Raw genomic sequence first — 21,924 nt, 5'->3', positions numbered from 1 at the left:
TTTTGAATTCCTATACTTTTCTTAGAATCATTCCATTTCAGCAGTGGAAGAATATTTGATCTCATCTGACTCTCCCAAGAGAAATTTTCACAGGAGAAAACTTGAAAATTCTATCTAAAAATCTTAGAATTTGTAGTGTGGGTTGTAACAGGGACATGGAATGGTATATAAACAGAGATTTGACTTAGAGTAGCCAGGCTCCTGACCCCCATGCTGACTGTTGACCTTACGCTCTCTGTCCTTGTGTTAACTTCCCTCTGACCTAGGGAAGGTGGACAATCTGGTAGTTAGGGACATGGGCTTTGGAGTCAGACCCTCTTGGGATTAAGACTTGGTCCAACCTGGTATGAACATGTGAACTTGCATGAGTAACTTGACTTTGTCAAGGGCTCAGTTCCTTCATCTGTATAAACAGGACATAGGAATTTGTGCAAATTTGCATTTACTTAACTTCCTTAAGTCATGAGTTCCCTTGGCTGGAAACTGGGGCTAATAAGTATCCCTAACCCTGGACAGTTGTTGTGAAGATTCGATGATACAAAGCCCTTGAAGCACACAGTAGGCATGTCCTGGGCACAGAGTAGTCCCTCCCCACGTCCCAAAATTCAAGTCCTGGCCACGGAGGTCCTTCCCACCTCCATTGTAGGTGGTTCTTTGGATCAAATGAAGCAGCATTTTCAAAAGCCCTTGGAAAACTGGAGATGGACAGCCATACAAGATGGTTGTTTGGAAACATTGCTTTCCTGGCTCATTAAGGCTAAAACTCTTACTTTCTGAAGGAGCAAGACTCTTTTTTTTCTCATTAAACTAGGAGCAAGACTTTCAATGGATATCCCATTTGTTCTTCATGAACAATTTTGTGAGATATCAGAAAAAATGTGGGGCACCTGGGTGGCTCAGCTGGTTAAGCCACTGCCTTTGATCCCGGAGTCCTGGGATCGAGTCCCGTATTGGGCCCCCAGCTCCTTGGGAAATCTGCTTCTCCCCTCTCATGCTCTCTCTCTCTCTCACAAATAAATAAAATCTTTTTTTAAAAATGTGAAATCTGTAGTTTCTAAAAGATTGTTTTGGGAAGCTTGAAAGGCAAGCTAGTTTTCTAGAAATGTTCTGTCAGGTACCCAATTCTATCCTGTATCATTAGCCAATCTATTTCTAATTATCTCTGTCCTTCTGCCTCTCTTCCTCTCTCTCTCTCTCCTTTATTCCTCTCTTCCCCCTCTCTGCCTCTCCCTCTGCCTCTCTCTCTCTTCCTATCTCTCCTGATTCTCATATAAATGCCCGCAGGGACCTCACATCTTAAAAAATTAAGAAAAGCATGAGCAAGGGGCACCTGACTGCCTCAGTCAGTAGAGCATGTGACTCTTGGCTGGCTCAGTTGATAGAGCATATGACTTTTGATCCCAGGGTTTGGAGTTCAAGCCCCACACTGGGCATGAAGCCAACTTAAAAAAAAAAAAAAAAAAAAGCACCGGCAAATAAAATCCTCCCTAATTCCTGTCCCTCTCCAGCTATGGCCCCATCTCTCCACATCCTTTCTTGTCCAAACATCTGGAGAGAGAATGGAGACCTTCAATTCCCTTATCAGTTCTATTCAAAGATTCAAAGATGTTACAGCTTTTCACATTAACTATTCCTAAAATTGGGCTGTATCTTTTGTGTGTGAGTGTGTTCCAGTAAAACTTTTTTTATAGATGCTGAAATTCGAATTGTCACTGATCATGAAGAATGATTCTTTTAATTTTTTTAACCCTTTATTAATATAAAAACCATTTTGGGCTCCTGGGCCATACAGAAAAAGGAATTCAGCCCTAGTTCTGCCAGCCCCTGGGCTGTGTCTTTTAAACCTGTCAAGAGAAAATTGCCAGCCAGGCTGAGGACAAGCTCTATCATGAGTGTCTTGGCATCTGTACATATGTGAACTTGGCCTGACACATCTGCTTATCAGATGTGCACTTCACCAAGTTATTTGCTTAGATGGCATCTCATGTGACTGAATTTTATTTTATTATTTTTTAAAAGACTTTATTTATTTATTTGACAGACAGAGATTACAAGTAGGCAGAGAGGCAGTCAGAGAGAGGAGGAAGCAGGCTCCCTGCTGAGCAGAGAGCCTGATGTGGGGCTCGATCCCAGGACCTTGGGATCATGACCTGAGCTGAAGGCAGAGGCTTTAACTGAGCCACCCAGGCGCCCCACGTGACTGAATTTTAACTGTAGATTCTTAATCATTAGTTCGCGTCTTTAGAAAGACAGCACAATGACATGGCATTGAAGTCGAAGTTCAGAAGATGGCTCCCACATGCCAGGCCATGGAATTGATGCAGTAGAAATGGCCAAATCCCTCAGAATTGATCCCAGAATTTTCAAAATTCAGAGAAGTGAGAGGAATGGACAGTTTTTTAAAAACTTCTGGTTTTGCTCTCAGGAGAAGCCATCTAATTTCCATAATGTGGAATCCCATGAAGGAGAGCAGAAACTTCAAGGGAACCTAGAAATGCAAGCAATTCTAAGGTTCTTCCTCAGATCTTGGATTTATATGGTTAATTTTAAAGGTATTATAGAAGTCAAGGTCACAAATCCTGATTATGGAAAGAGGGATGCCTTTGCATAGTTTTGCAAAGCTGCTGATGGCCAGACATTATTTCCAAGGCTCTTTAGATGTTGAATACAAAGCAGGCTTAGGGGTACTTGGGTGTCTCAGTCTGTTAAGTCTGCCTCCGGCTTAGGTCATGATTCCAGGGTCCTGGGGTTGAGCCCCACATTGGGCTCCCTGCTCAGTGGGGTCTGCTTCTCTTTCCCTCTCTGTCTGATGTTCCCCCTGCTTGTGTTGCTCTCTCTCTCTTAAAGAAATACATAAAATCCTTAAAAAAAAAAAAAAAACAAAGCAAGCTTAGAATTAATTATAATATAACATAATGTAATATAATGTAATGAAGAAAGTGACATATTGGTGTTGTGATGAATGTAAGCTGTTGACAGTTGAAAAAAATATGTAATTTTGCAGAACTAGGATGAGGGGAGTGAGATGCCCAGGAAGAAAGGTAAGGAGGAGGTCACTTTCAGGGTGTGGCTCAAGTGAAAGTGAGGGCCTCCTTACACTTTCTGTCCTAGGTACCTCACTTGTTTCACCCTAGACCAGCCTGGAATTTAAATAGAGACTATTTTCCTTTCCTCAAGAGCTGAGAAATCCATGGTGTATCTTACAATCCATGGTGCCTTAGGATCAAGGAAGTACAGTGGTTGGGGTTCTGCCGAGGGGGCGAGGTTGTCCCCCCGTCTCCTTATGGGGTCTTCTTGACCTGGCTGCTTTGGTGCATCTTTTCAGCCTGGGTGGCCTGCAGGTTTCCTAACCCAGTGTGCTGATCACGCCCCATGTTTATGTTTCTGTGGGTCCCGAGCTCAATGTAATTGTTTTTTCAAAATCTGTCTCCTCTAGCCTAGGATTTCCTTTGGAAGAAAAACTTCATCTCTTTCTTTTGCCGTGGCTGGTGCCCAAGTCTGGCGATACTCCGCGAGTGTCAGGGCAGCACATGCATAAAGCAAACTGTTGAATGAGTAAGTACTTTTCACAATGGAATTCAAACGACTTTTAATTCTTGGAAGATGCAGAGGATGCAAGACTTGACCTCATAAAGCAGGTAATTTTTGACAATATCTTCTTTAATCTGGCCAATTTAAAATTATATGGTGACCCTCCTTTAGAAAATCTGAACTTTCGGGGTGCCTGAGTAGCTCAGTGGGTTAAAGCCTCTGCCTTCGGCTCAGGTCATGATCCCAGGGTCCTGGGATCGAGCCCCGTATCAGGCTCTCTGCTCAAGCGGGGAGCCTGCTTCCTCCTCTCTTTCTGCCTGCCTCTCTGCCTACTTGTGATCTCTGTCTGTCAAATAAATAAATAAAATCTTTAAAAAAAAAAAAAAAGAGGGGCGCCTGGGTGGCTCAGTGGGTTAAAGCCTCTGCCTTCAGCTCAGGTCATGATCCCAGGCTCCTGGGATCGAGCCCCGCATCGGGCTCTCTGCTCTGCAGGAAGCCTGCTTCACCCTCTCTCTCTGCCTGCCTCTCTACCTACTAGTGATCTCTGTGTGTCAAATAAATAAATAAAATCTAAAAAAAAAAAATTAAAAAAAAAAAAAAAAGAAAATCTGAACTTTCACCTTCCCAGGTGATGAATACTGATCATCCAGATAAAGGGGCCATGTACCTTTAGTTTTTAAGACTCACAACTCCTGAAATTTTATTTTGGAGCTCAAGAAAGTTAGTCAAAATAGCTGCAATCCTTGGGAATCTTTGGAAGAAGATGCCTTCGTGTACTGGTTCATTGGGCAAGGCTACAGGTGCATTGTATAAGGCTGCAAGCTGTATAAAATCCCTCTTGTCCCACTGAAACTTAAGATGCTAACTTTCTAAAGCAGGGCTTCCAAATTCTGTTGAGATCCCTAGACAAATCGTCTGGTTCATATACAAAGAGGCATAACTTACACGTGGCTCCAGTTTCCAAAATGTGAGGTTCTGAGCTGATAGCCCTCTCCAGCCTCCCCCCTGCTCCATAACCAGACAATCTCCTGTACATCTTATCCTGACAACAGGTTAGATCTGTTTATGCTGGTTTATTGTAATTTGAGAAATCCCGACTTTGTAGCATTTAAATATTTATTTATTTATTAGAGAAAGAGAGAGAGAGAGAGAGATACTCTCAAGCAGACTCCGTGCTGAGCACAGAGCCCAAGCACAGAGCCTGAGCCAAGAGCTCCCTGCCAGGCTCCAACTCACAACCCTGAGATCATGACCCTGAGATTACCATCTGAGCTGAAACCAAGAGTTGGAGCCTTAACCGACTGTGCCACCCATGTGCCCCCAAATTTGTAGCAGTTAAAGAAGTAATTATTAAAAAAAAAAAAAAAAAGTAACTATGTAGGGCCGCCTGGGTTGGGCTGCTGACTCGTGGTTTGGGTTCTGCTCCTGACCCCAGGGTCATAGAACTGAGCTCCCTGATGGTCTCAACGCTCAGCAGGGAGTCTGATTGAGGCTTTTGCTCTCTGTCTCCCTCCGCCCCTCCCCCTGCTCATGCTCACTCACACACACTCTCTTTCTCTCAAATAAACGAAAAAACAAAAACAAAAACACTATAAAAAAGTGATTATGTAAATATGTATATTTGTATTTTCTGGTCAGCAGGGTGGAGGTATAGACAGTAGGGGGAGGGGCTGATGGCTGGAGAGATTCACAGTAGGATAGAGAAGATCAAAATCACATCTCATTCCCCTTCCTAGAGATAACTGCTGGCATAATGCCACTCAATCTCTTTTAATCCCATGTATTTAGAACATTTGTTATAGGAATAATACTCAATTAGCATAGAAAAGTGGGGGGGGGGAAGCCTGTAATTCCAGCATTTAGATAACCAAAGTTACTGTTTTTGCTGTCCTTTGTTTTTTTGCCCTGCATATAAAGGCAAACACTGAATATGCATTAGTCCTTATGCATTTTCCCAAACAAAAACATAGCAAACTGTAATTGTACAAGAAGAAATGATGGTGCACAGAGTGTGCACACATACCCCACATCTCAAACGTATTTATAAACATTGATGAAAAAAACAAATAAAATAGTAGGAATGGACTCCAGCAAAATAATTTAAGACATGTACTATGACTGGGTGAAGTTCTACTAGGAATGCAGAGATAACAAAATATTAGGAGATCTATTAACAAACTCAATCATATATGAGCACTTCTTATGACCATTTTGACACTGAAATCCATATAAGCTTTAAATGTGATTTTTTAAAAAAGTCTCAAACTAACAGAATTATGCTTAATTAGACATAGTCCTGTTAATGTCAGAGAAAGGCAAGTGTTACTATTATCACCTTTTAAAAAGCACTTGTCAGTATGATGAGCAGGGCTATTAAACAAGATGTCTAACTCTAGGAGGGAACAAGGCAAAATCATCTCTATTTGCAGATGATGTGATTGCCTACTGAGAGAATCTAAAATATTTTCTTGGAAGTAATGGAGTTCAATACAGTGTGTAAGTACAAGTACATACATACATACATATATACATATATATGTGTAAAATTTATAGTTTCTTATATATCAGCAATAATCCTTTAGAAAATATAATGGAAAAGCAATTCCACTCATCATTAACATCAGAAAAATAAAACACCTAGGGACATATGTAACGGAAACAAATACAGAAGAAAATAGAACAGCATCTTTGTGAAACTCTCCTGGGGGTTTCCTAGGGTTGCCATAATGAATGACTGTATACTGAGCAGCCAACAGGTTTGCTCTCACAGTTCTGGGGGCTGGAATTCTTTTTTTTTTTTTTTAGGATTTTATTTATTTGCTAGAGAGAGAGAGAAGGATATCAAGATAGTGACAGAAATAGCAAGAGAGAGCATGAGAGGGAGGAAGGGGAAAAGCAGGCTTCCCTCTGATGCGCTCCATCCCAGGACTCTGAGATCATGACCTGAGTAGAAGGCAGACGCCCAACCCAGTCAGTTGACTGAGCCACCCAGGTGTCCCTAAGGGCTGGAATTCTGACATCAGGGTGTCAGCAGATTCCTTTTGAAGACTCTGTGTAATACCTTTCTCTTGGCTTCTGTGTTACTAGAATCCCTGGCGTTCCTTGGCTTGTAGACACATCATTCTAGTCTCTGCCTCTGTCATCACATAGCCCTTCCCTTGTATTTCTATCCCTATGTCCCTGCTCCTTTTCTCATAAACACTTCAGTCATATTGGATTACAGCCTCTCCTAATGACCTCATCTTAAGTTGACTCCATCTGCAAAGACCCTATTTTTCCAAATAAAGTCATATTCACAGGCACCAGGGGTGAGGATTTCAACACGTCTTTGGGGGAAACACATTTCAACATATAACAGATGGGAAAACCAATACTAAAAAGAAGTGCACTCTCAAACTAATCTATAATTCCTATTCAATCTCAGTAAAAATCCCCAAAGGATTCCAAATGAATCCCGAAACTCACAGGGGGAGTGAGCAATGTGAAAATAGCCAGGACAATTCTGAAAAAGGCAAGTCCCAAGGAGATAGGTTTTACCCTGCTTAATATTAAAATGTAGTACAAAGTTCCAAAAACTGTGTGTTGTTGTGGCAGGTACAGACAGATAATGAAACAAGGTAGTGCAGACCCAAGTGAATCCAATGTGTGTGTGTGTGGATTATGGGCTGAATGGTATTCCCCCCAAATTCATATATTGAAGTTCTGAGGACCTCAGAATGTGACTTTATTTGGAACCAGGGTGTTTAAAGAGGTACTTAAGTCAAATGAAGTAATTAGATAGGACTTGAATCCCCTATGATTGGTGTCCGAGTAAGAAGAGGAGGATAGGACACCGACATGCACAGAGGTAAGATCAGGAGAAGACACAGGCAGAAAACAGCCATGTACAAGCCAAGGACAGAGGCCTTAGAAGAAGTCGATCCTAGTGATAACTTAACCTTGGACTTCCAGCTTGAAAATGGTGTGAAAGCAAGTTTCTGTTGCTTAAGCCATCTGGTCTGTGGTTCTTTGTTATGGTAGCCCCAGCGAACTAACACAGTGTGTATATATAAATATGTATCAGAATTGAGCATCTGTGTGTGATAAAAATGGCATTTCAAATCTCTGAGACAACTCTCTAACAGGAAAACCATAAGGCTTGATCCTAGTCTCATTTTTATACCAATAAACTGTAAGAAATAAATTCAAATATTAGAAGTGAACCATGAAACAATAAATATGGGTAAATATTTTTATTGTCTTGAAGAGCAGAAGGTATGATGCCAAAAGGAAGCTATAATGGAGCATTTCATAGATTTAAAAACGTGCAGTTAAAAAAAGAAACCACCTGGCATATTGAGAGTAATAACATTGAGGGGCATCTGGGTGGCTCAGTGGGTTAAGCCGCTGTCTTCAGCTCTGATCATGGTCTCCTGGAATCGAGCCCTGCATCGGGCCTCCTGCTCGGCGGGGAGCCTGTTTCCCCCTCTCTCTCTGCCTGCCTCTCTGCCTACTTGTGATCTCTCTCTCTGTGTCAAATAAATAAATAAAATATTAAAAAAAAAAAGAGTGATAACATTGAAACACAAATAACAAACTAGGAAATATGTTTACAACATATATGACACTGAGTTAATATCTCTAATATGCACGGGACATTTAGAAATTGATTTTAAAAAGGCAAGGCCTTTTTTTTTTTTTTTAAGATTTTATTTATTTATTTGAGAGAGAGAGAGACAGTGAGAGAGAGCATGAGCGAGGAGAAGGTCAGAGAGCGAAGCAGACTCCCCATGGAGCTGGGAGCCCGATGCGGGACTCGATCCCAGGACTCCAGGATCACGCCCTGAGCCGAAGGCAGTCGTCCAACCAACTGAGCCACCCAGGGGTCCCGAAAAAGGCAAGGCCTTTAAAAAGTGAGCAAGGGATATAAACAGCAGTTTCCAAAATAAAAAGCAAATGAGAAATAAATATATGAAAATATGTTAATTCTCACTCTTCATTAAAAGTGTTCGTCAAAACAATAAAGATAGTATGTATTTGGTTGCCAGATGGGTGGCAATTCCAAAGATTGACAGGATAACAGTCTTTTGGCAAATATTTTCTTCTGCCCTGTGGCTTGTGTTTTCATTCTCTTGACAGTGCCTTTCACAGAGCAGTCTTTAATTTTAGCGAAGTCCAGTTTATCAGTCAGCTCTTTGGTGTCGTACCTAAAAAGGCATCACCATATCCAAGGTCTTCTCGATGATTTCCTATATTATCTTCTAAGAATTTTGTAGTTCTGCATTTGTCATTGGGTCTATGATCCATTTTGTTGTGATGAGAGTAAGATCTGTGGGTCCAGATTATTACTATGATTTTCGTATATGGATGTCCCATTGCTCCAGCACCATTTGTTGAAAAAAGACTATTTTTTTCTCCATTGTATTGCTCCTCGCAGTTTCTTGTTCAATAATCCATCCTCTCACCTTTTATTTGAGGTGCGTCTTTTATCACATGTCGGGTTCTTTGTAGAAGGTACCTTTCTGGATTCTTAATTTTGCTCTGTTAATTGTTAATGTGTTTGCCCATATTTTGCATATATTTGCTTTTTTCATTTAATAGGTGTTAAACACCAGTCCCCAGTTATTACTTTTTTTTTTTTTTTCACTGTAAATGTATTGGTTTTCTCTGGCCTGTTTATTTTTCCAAATTACTCAGCCCTCACCAAAAAGTCCTGTTAGAATTTTGAATGTAAGTAACGAAGCCCATAAATTAATTTGGGGAAAACGGACACATTTGTTTCTCATTTCTAGGCATCTGGTGGGTCTCTCAGCCTTATTGTTTTGCTCATTAATCAAACCAGGCCAAAGGGCAAGGAGCGTGAACTCAGCTGAAAGGGGGCGGGGCACGACATTAGGACAGGCATTCCCTAATTTTGGTTTATGTAAGGAAGCGGCCAGAAATGGTGGGGATCACAGGGGCATTCCCTGAGAGAATTTATCAACCAGAGACATTATGGGGCTGGGACTTTGTTTTGAAGTTTTTATCCCAGGACAGATTTACCCCAAGGGGAAGTGAGCTGTGTTCTGACACAGATCCCCTTTGTTTGCATGAAGGGGTGTGGAAGAGCTGGCTGGAACTGGCACTGCGTGTTCTACAGGGGACCTTCCCCTCGAGGAGGGGCCGCTTGCCGCAGTGGAATGCACTGGCAGGAGGGAGGGACAGATCTGGGTTTGAGTTCTGGCCCCGGTGTGACCCTGGGCCCCTCACTCTCTGATCCTCATCTGAAATGTGGATCATGATACTCACGTGACAGGGTGCTTCTTTGTGTTAAATGAGATAATGACATAAAGTATGTGTACCCTGTAAGCTCCAGCCCACTAAAAAGTAGGGTGGGAGGTCAGGGGCTCGAGACTCTAGTCCCCACCTGCTTCTTCCTGAGTTGTGTTACATGAAGCCAATCAGGCTACTTCCCGAAGTATCCTTTTTCTCGGTTGTACCGTAAGGTCAATGTAACTTAATCGTGGCTCCCTCTGGGGGTTGTATGAGGCTGGAATGAAAGAACAGAGAGATGACCTCGGGCATACAATAAGCCTCCAACTAGGGTCACCTGATAAAATACAGGATATGCAGTTACTTTTGAATTTCAGACAAACGACAAAGAATTTTTTAGTATAAGTACATACCAAATATTCATAGGGCATACTTACACCGAAAAAAATTATTGGCCGTTTATCTGAAATTCAAATTTAACTGGAAATCCTATGCTTTGATTTGCTAAATTTGGCAACCTGACCCCTAACAGATGTCGGTTCCTTCTCCTTCTTACCATCTGTAAGCATGCTTTTATAATAACCTTGGCCACCTCCTGGGTCACTATGAGGATCTCATTAATTCCCATGAATGGATTCAACCAGCAAAGGCTAGCTGGGCTGGTACGGAGGGTTCATGCAGGCAGAGGAATATAGATTCACCAGGTTTCTGGCTTGGGCATGATGAAATGTCCTGAAAAAGGTTAAGTGCAGTTCAAACACGAGCTGTTGGGGGACTTTCTCTCTGTCTGTTTTTCTATTTCTTTCTTTCTTTTGCAGATCTCCTTTTAAACTGGGAACTCCAAAAGAATGGCATTTGATCTCTTTCAGGAGCTTAATGTAGTATCTGTCACCGACAGCCCCCCTCCCTTCCCTAGGAAGCCTGTCAGTGCGGAGGAAGGTCATGGTCACAAGCAGGTCAGGGGAGAAGCCGGGATTAGCACCTCCAGGCTTGCAAAGCCAAGCCACACTCTCCAGCATCTCCTTCGTAACTCTGCTCACACCTGTCCATGAGTCAGCACTTTATTCTAGGTCCCCTGAATAAGGAGCCCTCCCACCTGCCCCATGGTAGAGGTTGCTTTCTGGGGTCTTCAGAACGATCAAGTGAAAGAGCAGGCAGCTGCCCTGGGCCACAGCTTCAGATAGCCCCTGGGTGCTGTGTCAGCTACATCCCCTGGGCAGGAACAGGGACAGCAGAGCCCATGCCTCACCATGTGACCAGGTCACTACAGGGTAGGTAAAGCAATGACCCACCAACCAGAGTCAGAGGGCAGGGAGCAGCTAAGTGCGGCAGACTTTCCTCCTGCCCTTTTGGGGGTGCTTGGGGTGGGGACAAGGCAAAGCTGTCAGTTATGTTAGGGAGGGTAAAAGCGTCCCAAGCTGAAAGCTTTGTATAAACTTGTTCTGGGCTGGGTGACTTACAGGTGGAGCCGCTTCCGGCCAAGAGGAGAACAGAAGCCCCCTAGACCTGGGCTGAGCTCCTGTGCACACACCTGAACCTCAGAGTAGTACATCTTTGCACCCAGTTCCCTCTGCAAATTAGGTACAAGGAACTGCCAGACTCCTGGCATCGCTGTGGGACATAATGAAAAGCAACCAAAACACTTAGTCTGGCACCTCATGTTAATAAGGCAAGGAAAAGCAAGTCTGAAGTTGAGTTTAAATGGTTTCCCCTGAGTAAGCAGAAAAGATTTCCATGATGCCTTGCTTTCGGCAGGTGTCCTGGGGGTGGATGGGGGGGGTTCCCCCTCCCTCCCACTGCCTCCAGGAAAGGGTGCACATGTGTGTGTCTGCGTGGAGCATGGAGGGGTGATGAACTCACTGCAAAACCACCGAATCTTTATAAACTGAAAACCTGGCCCTTGGGAATACCAACCAGCAGGCACATCTGAAAGACAATGCCAAAGGAATTTTGTGATACCCAGGATGGACCACGGAAGAAAGTAACAATGTCTCTGTCCTTAGCCCCGCTGTGGGTTTGCATCTGTGTGATGAAGGGCCTTAATGGGAAATACCACTCCCAGTTTCTACACTCACCCATATATAGATATGAGATATGCCAGGACCCTGATAGGAGGGATCTTCGAGGTGGAAAGAAGGCAGGTAACACCTCTTGGGTGCAACTGGGTGCTGGGTGCTCTGCCAACATCACTTCATTTATCTAATCAGGTCAGGAACTCTGTATCATAAATAGGTCTTATCAGTTTCTAGAAAAGGGCGCCCAGAGGTTAAGCAGCAATGTCACATAACGTGTAAGCAAGAAGCCTGCATTCACACTGGCTAAGGTGATTATGGCACACTCTTCCACTGAAGCCAGGGCCTCCTCGGCACTCTTCCAAATACAGTGGCTGCTTTCCTTCAGGCAGGCATGGGAAACAAGCCCCTGGACCATCCCACCACTACCCAAGCTGCCTTCCAGTCGGCCATTACAAGCTCTTTGTGCTGGCTCAGGTGACCCCTCAGGCCCAGCTTCCCCTGCGGAATCCTGGTGCTGGACTCAGGTGGGCAGCACCAGGTGTATAACAGACTTCCTGTGAAGATTCATCTTTGATTTGGGGCATATTAACATAATAAAGGCCATATATGAAAACCCCACAACCAACATCCAGCATCCTCAGTGGGGAAAAAGTGAAACCTTTTCCCTTAAGGTCAGGAACGAGACAAGGATGTCTGCTCTCACCACTTTCATTCAATATAGTATGGAAATCCTAGCCACAGCAATCAGACAATCAGATAAAAACAAAGATTTATCTTTGATTTGGGGCATTTTTAAAAAAATTTATTGACAATGCATACTTTCAAATCAATCATTGTCTTCTCCTCTGTTAAAACATAAATACTGGAGCATCCGGGTGGCTCAGTCAGTTAAGCATCTGCCTTTAGCTCAGGTCATGATCTTAGGGTCCTGGGATGGAGCCCCATGTGGGGTTCCCCACTCAGCAGGGAGTCTGCTTCTCCCTCTCCCTCTGCCCCTCCCCCCACTCATGCTCCCATGCTCTTACTCTCCCTCTCTCTCAAATAAATAAATAAAATCTTTAAAAAAATTACTGAAAGAAAAAAAATGTGAGCACCTCTGGGATCAGGTGACGTCTGTGCTTTAGTGTGAATTTATGCTCTGGGTCACTTTTTTCTTTGTCCATAAGGACAGACTAGGCTTTTCCAGCTCTCTGGGATATTGGTTAAACCCCACGGCCTAGAATGATAAGTATCTCCCACCCCTACCACTTTCACCTCTACCAACACACATGTATTTTTTAAGAGAGGTGCTACGTCATCTATGAAGAACTTGCTAAGAAGTATCCAAACTGGTTCTACAACTTCTGGTCTTGGCACATCAGCCACGTCCAGCCTGTTCTGTTGCTGAGATGTCAAGAATTTCTTTATTCAGAAAGAATGCAGGCCACTCAATGGGGCTCCATTAAATTGTTTCTTGGAAGTGGCGTATACTTCTAGAACTTGTTGGGACCAGGGCTGGGATGTTTACTTGGCCAGGTGTCAGGTCACCTTGGAAGGTAATCAGGCTTGAGGGTCTTGAAAGCACCCCACACAAGATTTCTGCCTGCTCAGGAGGGGAGACTCCAATGGAAAGCATCTCCGAGAGCTGTACCTTCAAGCAGGAGTTGAGAAATTTTTATAGAAAGTTAGCTGGAGAAGTTAGCATTCATTTTGCCTGGATCAGAGAATGGCACTGGAGATCCCCAGCTAGGGGTCTTCAAGGACCCACTAACATACAAAAGGAAGGAAAACTTCCAAATTCATTCTATGAGGCCAGTATCACCCTGATACCAAAACCAACTAAAGATACTACCAAAAAAAGAGAACTACAGGCCAATATCTCTCATTCATATACATGCAAAACCCTCAATAATATATTAGCCAAATGAATCCAATAATACATCAAAAAAATTACACAATCAAAATTACACAACAAAAAAATTACCACAATCAAGTGGGACTTATTCCCGGGATGCAAGAAGGGTTCAATATTCACAAAACAATCAGTGTGATACATCACATCAATAAGAGAAAGGAGAAAAACGACATGATACTTTCAACAGATGCAGAAAAAGCATTTGACAAAGAACAACATCCGTTCATGATACAAACTCTCAAAAGGTAGGTCTAGAGGGAACATACTTAACATAATAAAGGCCTAATCTGAAAAACCCACAGCCAACAGCATCCTCAGTGGGGAAAGCTTTTCCCTTAAGGTCAGGAACAAGACAAGGATGTCTGCTCTCACCACTTTTATTCAATATAGTATGGGAAATCCTAGCCACAGCAATCAGACAACATAAAAAAGCAAAAAGCATCCACATTGGTAAGGAAGAAGTGAAACTCTCACTATTTGCAAACAACATGATACCATATATAGAAAACCCTAAAGACTCTACCAAAAAACTACTAGAACTGATAAATGAATTCAGCAAATTCACCAGATACATAATAATGTGCAGAAATCTGTTGCATTCTTATACATTAATAATGAAGCAGCAGAAAGTGAAATTAAGAGAGCAATTCCATTTACAATGGTACCAAAACAACAAAATACCTAAGAATAAATTCAAACAAAGAGTCGTGAAAGACCTGTGCTCTAAAAACTATAAAACACTGACAAAAGAAATTAAAGACGACACAAAGAAACAGAAAAACATTCCATGATAATGGGTTAGAAGAATAAATCTTGTTGAAATATAGATACTATCCAAAGCAATCCACACATTCAATGCGATCCCTACCAAAATACCAATGGCATTTTTTCACAGAACTAGAACAATCCTAAAATTTGTGTGGAACTACAAAAGACCTCAAATGGCTAAAGCAATGTTGAAAAAAAAAATATCAGCCATCGGAAAGGATGAATACCCATCATTTACATAGACATGGATGGAATGGCAGGGGATTATGCTAATTGAAATAAGTCAAGCAGGGAAAGACAATTACCATATAGTTTCTCTCATGTGTGGAACATGAGGAATAGCGCAGAGGACCACAGGGTAAGGGAGGGAAAGCGGAACGGGAAGAAATCAGAGAGGGAAGCAAACCATCAGAGACTCTGGACTCTGGGAACCAAACTGAGGGTTGCAGAAGGGAGGGGTGGTGGAAGGATGGGGTAACCAGGTGATGAGTAGTAAGGAGGGCATGTGATGTGATGAGTACTGGGTGTTATATGCAACTAATGAACCATTAAACACTACATCAGAAATTAAAGATGTATTGTACAGTGACTAACTGAACATAAAAAATATGGAAAAAAAACCAAAACAAGTTATCACAATTTCTGGTTTCAAGTTATATCACAAAGTGGTAGTAATTTAAATAGTATGGTACTGGCATAAAAATAGACACATAGATTAATAGAATAGAATAGAAAACCCAGAAATAAACCCACAATTATTTGGTCAATTAATCTTCAGAAAGGAAAAATGAATATACAATGGGAAAAAGACAGTCTCTTCAACCAACGGTGTTGGGAAACCTCCATGCAAAAGAATGACACTGGACCATTTTCTTTTACAATACACAAAAATGAACTGAAAATGAATTAAAGAGGCGAATGTGAGACCTGCAACCATAAAAATCCTTGAAGTGAGCACAGGCAGTCATTTCTCTGACATCAGCCATAGCAACATTTTTCTAGATCTGTCTCTTGAGGCAAGAAAACAAAAGCAAAAATAAGCTATCGAAACTACATCAAAATAAAATGTTTCTGCACAGCAAAGGAAACCATCAGCAAAACTAAAAGGCAACCCACTGAATGGGAGAAGATATTTGCAAATGACACCTCTGATAAAGGGTTAATATCCAAAATATATAAAGAACCGATACAACTTAACACCCTATAAACAAGTAATCCAATTAAAAATAGGCAGAAGACATGAACAGACAGTTCTCCAAGGAAGTTATCCAGATGGTCAACAGAGACATGAAATGAAGCTCAGCATCACTTATCATCAGGGAAATACAAATCAAAACTACAGTGAGATATCACCTCACACTGCTCAGAATGGTTACAATAAAAAACTCAAGAAACAACAAGTGTTGGCGAGGATGTGGGGAAAAAGGAACCCTCATGTGCGGTTGGCGGGAATACAAACTGGTGCAGCGACCGTGAAAGACAGTATAAAGTTTCCTCGGAAAGTTAAAAATAGAACTACCCTACAACCCAGTAATCACACTACTGGATATTTACTCCCAAAATACAAAGTAACTAAGTCAAAGGGATACAGGTACCTCTATGTTTATTGCAGCCTTATTTACAATAGCCAAACAATGGAAACAGTCCAAGTGTCCATCACAGAGGAATGGATAAAGAAGATACGGTAAGGGACGCCTGGGTGGCTCAGTGGGTTAAGCCTCTGCCTTCGGCTTAGGTCATGATCTCAGGGTCCTGGGATTGAATCCCACACTGGGCTCTCTGCTCGGCAGGGGAGCCTGCTTCCCCCTCTATCTCTGCCTGCTGCTCTGCCTACTTGTGATCTCTCTCTCTGTGTCAAATAAATAAATAAATAATCTTAAAAATAAAAAAGAAGATATGGTAAATATATACAATGGAATATTATTGAGCAGTAAAAAGAATGAAATCTTGCCATTTACAACAACACGGGTGGAGCTAGAGAGTATAATCCTAAATGAAATAAGTCAGTCGGAGAAACATAAATACCATATGCTCTCACTTATATGTGGAACTTAAGAAACAAAACAAATGGCCAAAGGGAAAAAAAAGAGGCAAACCAAGAAACAGACTCTTAACTATAGGGAAGCAACTGCTGGTTACCAGAGAGGAGGAGGCGAGGGGATGGGGGAAATAGGGAGATGGGAATTAAAGAGTACACTTACCATGATGACAAAAAATAATTTAAAAAAGAGAAAAAATACTGCAGAGGGAAAAAAATATTATAGGATTGTGTGTGATTGGCAGAGTCTGAGACACATGCCTTCATCTGTTGCAAGAGAGCCTGGAATTTGATTTGAGTTCTACGTTGTAGAGGGTTGAAATTATTCCACACGTAGCAAGGGCATTTAACATGACCTGATATGTCAGTAAACATCACTGATGTCTGCAACACGTGGTGTAGGAAGTCAGAGAATCACAGCCAGAGTATAGTTTCCAAATGAAACATAAGATGCCCAAATATAGCAGGCCACTTTCTTAAACCAAAAAATTATTCCTTGTTTATCTGACATTCACATTTAACTGAGCATCCTGTTTTTTTTTTGTATTTGCTGAATCTGGCCAGGGAGGAGTAGAAATCCCATTAGCTGATTAAAAGGGATTAAAAGGATGCTTTGCCCTTTTGCTTCTCATTTCTCCTCCCTGCTCCAAACCCAGAGAGCCTGAAGCAGGTGCTGGATGTGGATGGAGGAGTAGAAATGCTCAGAGAAGAGACAAAGAAGGGACAGTGACCCTCCTCACGGCAGGTGTCTGGGTCTGGGTCAGGTGCGGGGGGTCAAAGATGGGATGGGAGATGAAAGCGAAGGAATCAACTGGCCGAGACCAGCAAGGGCTCCCTGAAATTGGCCTGGCACTTTTAATATCTGAAAATAAACATCATCGGTTAATACCAAAATTGACCAAAATGTTTTGGGATCTCCCTCGGATACAGTCCTGGGTGGGAAAGAGGGAACCAAGAGCACAGATTCAAAAGTCAGTGGTGGGAAGAAAAGTGAAGGTGATGTCCACCTGCTGAGTCAGTTGGGCCTAGTCAGCCACCCAGTTCTGGTCCCTTTGCCCAATCACTGCTCTCTTTCTGCTGAATTGTACTTCTTGCTTCTGGGAAGAGTGACACCCACATGTTACCAGGCTGTAATTTTACTGGATTGCTTTTCTTCCTGTGCCAGGAAAGAGGACAGGGCACCTCAGTGAGGGGACAGAGTGAGGGCAGAAGTTGCAGAGGGGACCTCAGAAATAAGGAGGACCCTGTGTGGACCCGATCTCTCAGGGCCTGACTACCTCATGAGGCAGGACCTGAGCAGCTCTGGTGAACGTAGCCCAAATCCTACCATCAAAAGGGAAAATATGGTGAAGTTTCAGATTTATGTGTCGGGAATTTTCTGCACAGGTCCTGTGAAAATTTCCGAAAGCAGGGCTCTTGCCAGAATTCCATGTGACCACAAAAGCATTAGGTACAGGGAACCACTTAGGACACTTCTCTACACCTGGGTTTTCTTGATTTAAGCAGGTGTGAATGGCTTCTATCTGACTCACCCTTAGCTTGACCTATTTTTGAAATGCTTTCGTTACAAAAGGCTGGAGATAAGTGCCGAGAATTATACATTTATAATCCCAGTATAGACAGGATTGTCTAACCCTCTCATTTTAGCTGCTCTCTGTCCTGCCGCCCGTAGGTAGGTGAGTGCTGACCGAATGTTGGGCAGTCTAATGGCCCGAGCTATTTGCTCTAGCAGTAATTACTAGGAAGGAGGGATGAGGTAGGAGATGGCGGTAGGGGAAGGGCATGCCCGGTGCCAGAGCAGTAAACTGGGGGAGGCTGCGAGGGCCCCAGAGATTCATTTGGAATTCTGCCTCTGCTTTTTGGTACCCCAGGTACCATTTAAGGGTAAGTGGGTCACCAGTGAGGTGCCAGCACAGTAGGGTGTTGGCTTGGTCCAGTGGGAAGAGCTGGGATTTTGGATTCAGATCTGGGTTTGGATTTTTTCCCCCATTTTACCTGCCATGTGATGTTGCCTTTCACTCCATCTTCTAGAACCCGTTTCCTTGCCTAACAAATGGGTACAGTGATTACCTTCCATGCCTCTCAGATTTCATGTAAGAGTAAAAAAATATTATCTGTGAAATGGTGTTACAGAGTGCTCTATGTTACAAAGTGCTCTACAAAACGTACTGACAGCACTTGAAGAACTTGAAATGGGGTTTCTGAAAATAGGCCTTTTTCATGGGTGGAAGGGGGAGGGGAGTCTGAGTTCTTTTATCACAGGTGAGTTCCTGATGCTAACATGGTTTGCCCTTGCTGAGCCAGGGCCTGAGACCCTCTGGTTGGCCAAGACTCTCTCCGACCCGACTCCCTGTCAGGGTTTTCATGTGGGAGCCCCATGGCCTCACGTCCCTCTGGGTAATAACTAGACCTGCCACTAGTAATGCTGAGAGCTGCTGGTCTTGTGCCCCCGAGAAAGTCCCTATTTCCATCTCGGTGCCCACAGACGAGGAGGAGGGAGCACTCTGGGACTGGTGGGGATGGCAGTAAAGCAGATAGCTCCTCGCTGGGTTTGGCCACAGCCACCTGCTAGCTGCCTGGGCAGTCACTGAACGTGGAAACTTGAGGGGATGTTGGTGGTGACCTTGGGTTCAGCTCAAATGACATGCTTATTCCTGCTGCTGAGAGCAGCTACCCACAAGGACATGTAGGAGCCTTCTCTGATGTGGAGAAGAAGGGTTGTTTATTCTCTTCTGAAATTCCCTTAGACTCCATCTTTGTATAGAGAAGATGTGGTATGGTGGCTGAGCCTGGTGATTTGATTCTGGCTTGTTTTCTTGGCGATCTGACTTGTTGCCATTGGGACCCTGGGCAGGGGTGGAGCTGGCCTTCTCTGCATCTGTTCTCAATGCCTGCTGTTAGCAGAATGCCGGGATTCTAAACACTTCCCGGGTCTAGCTGGGCCAATGTAGATAGTGCCAGGAATCTGCGGGAATACGCAGTCAGGGAATACGCAGGCCCTGGAGGGCACAGGTGAGCATCGAGAAGAGGTCTGCCTCGGCCAGAAGTCTCAGGCACACTTCCTGCTGGGCTCTGCTACCTGTCCCAGCTGCGGCCAGCCTGCACCTGCAGATGAGCTGTTCTGGGGTGGGTGGGAAATGGGGAAATCAGCAGCGCTGAGAAGCAGGACCAGAGCAAGTTTCATTTATAGACAAAAGGCTCGCTCTACGGACTTCGGAGATTAGTCTAGGCCGGATAAGCCCTTTGCTGGTGTCCGACATGCAAAATGGAAAGCTGCTCTTATCTTTGTCTTTTGCCGTGCTAGCCAGCTGAGAATGCCCCTAGCACATGGACAGTATCGACACAGCGCAACGGTTATTGAAATATGTAAGTTTTAGATCCGGACTGCTCGCATGCAGACCCTAACTTGATCCCTTCCTTACTGGGTGACTTTGGGCAAGTGATGTAACCTGTCTGTGCCTCAGTTTTCTCCTAGGGAAAATGGGGCTCATCACAGTATCACCTCCTAGGATTATTGTGAGGGAGGGAAATGAGCTAATACATGTAAAATGTTTAACATAGGGCCTGCTGGCACAAGATAAAGACTCAAGAAGTACGAGCGATTCTTGTTTTGTGTCATTATCACAAGAGTGGCCTGTTTCCCCTTTTCTTTTGGCATGCCTGCCTCTGATGGAAAAAGAAGGTCCAACCTGTGTGTCAAAATCAGTCACTTGGTTGTAGCTACCCGAACAGTTGTGTTGAGAAGGAACCTGAGGCCATGTCCCGTTAGCAAGGTCCGCCATGAGCGAGGAAGTAGGGAGTGGTGGCCTGAGTGCCAGAGAGTTTCCTGTTCTGTGACTTCTCTTACTTTTAACTTTTTTCCCCTACCTCTGTCTCAGTCCTTCCTGCCTTTGCTTCTGCAAAGCATCCTGGTCCTTGGATGGGTTTTCCTGCCAATAGAAAGGAATCTAGAGTCCATTCCAAATAGGAAACTTCCAAGATTATTTTCTTTGGAGGCAGCAAAGTCCACGTGGCATGGCACTGAGGATGCTTCTAGTCCATTGGCGTGTCTGTAGGTAGTTCTGTGTGCAGAGCAGGAGTGTTTGTAGAGAAACCAGGAAGCACTTCACCAGTTAGTTTCCTATGACCCCCATGTTCTGGAATCCAAACACTAAACAAAATGTAGCATAGGAACTTCTTCAGAGCCTTGCTTTGACAATCACTGATTTGTTAATCCATGCAGAACCTCATGCTGAGTTACGTCTGTTTCCATTGTGATGTGGTCATCTGGTGCATCTCTGTTTACACTTTGGTTTGCAAATTGCCTTTCTGGCAGTTTTTATGAGCTGCGCTCTGTCTTAAGTCAAAAGAATCTGAGTTTGAATTCCTTTCTTTAGCGATTACTAGCGTTAAAACTTGAATAAGTTGCTTAAATTCTCTAAGCCTCACTATCCTTGTCTATAAAATGGGAATAATGGTCCCACCTGAGCAGCTTGTACTGAGGCCAAAGGGATCGATGTATTGAAAGCACTCTGCATAGGCCTTCCTCAGCACTAAGTGTACCAAAAGCAGTTGCCATTCTTTTCTTAGCCAGAAAGGTCATCCATGTTAAGTGATATAATATACAAATAATGCAATGTGATACAATGTCAATTTGTGTGACACTTTTGCATTTATCATGCCTCACACAAAGCAAATGCTCAATGAATATTAGCTATTATTATTATTATCATCTCAGCAGCTATGAGGCATAAGATTATCATCCAAGCCTTTGATTAGACTTCTTTTTTTTTTTTTAAGATTTATTTATTTATTTGACAGACAGAGATCACAAGCAGGCAGAGAGCCACACAGAGAGAAAGAGGAGGAAGCAGGCTCCCCGCTTGAGCAGAGAGCCCGATGCTGGGCTCGATGCCAGGACCCTGAGATCATGACCTGAGCCGAAGGCAGAGGCTTTAACCTACTGAGCCACCCAGGCGCCCCTTGACTAGACTTCTTAATGTGGGTCCCCTGGAGCCCTTGATGGTCTCTGGGTAGAATTCGTGGGGTCTGTGACCTTGGCTAGGAAAAAATATTGACCTTCTATTTTCACTAACCACTAACTAAAATTTAGAATCTCCTCCAATTACAAATATAGACGACAAAACACACCAGTGGGAACAGGACTTCTGACTTTGACACCAACACAGTCCACATTTCTTTATAGTTGTTGCAGAAGACTTGGAAGATCGGCTATGCTTGTCACTACTTCAAAACTAGGTATTAAAACTGCTACTAGAACTTGTTATTTATTTATTCAAAGATTTTATTTATTTATTTGACAGAGAGAGAGAGCACAAGCAGGAGGAGCAGCAGGCAGAGGGAGAGGGAAAAGCAAGTTCCCCACTGAACAAGGAGCTCCATATGGGACTCGATCCCAGCACTCTGGGATCATGACCTGAGCCGAAGGGAGAGGCTTAGCTGACTAA

This window comes from Neovison vison, chromosome 4 (genome assembly GCF_020171115.1).
Source record: "Neovison vison isolate M4711 chromosome 4, ASM_NN_V1, whole genome shotgun sequence".
Taxonomy (NCBI): Eukaryota; Metazoa; Chordata; class Mammalia; order Carnivora; family Mustelidae; genus Neogale; species Neogale vison.
This window is presented reverse-complemented; position numbering follows the sequence as displayed.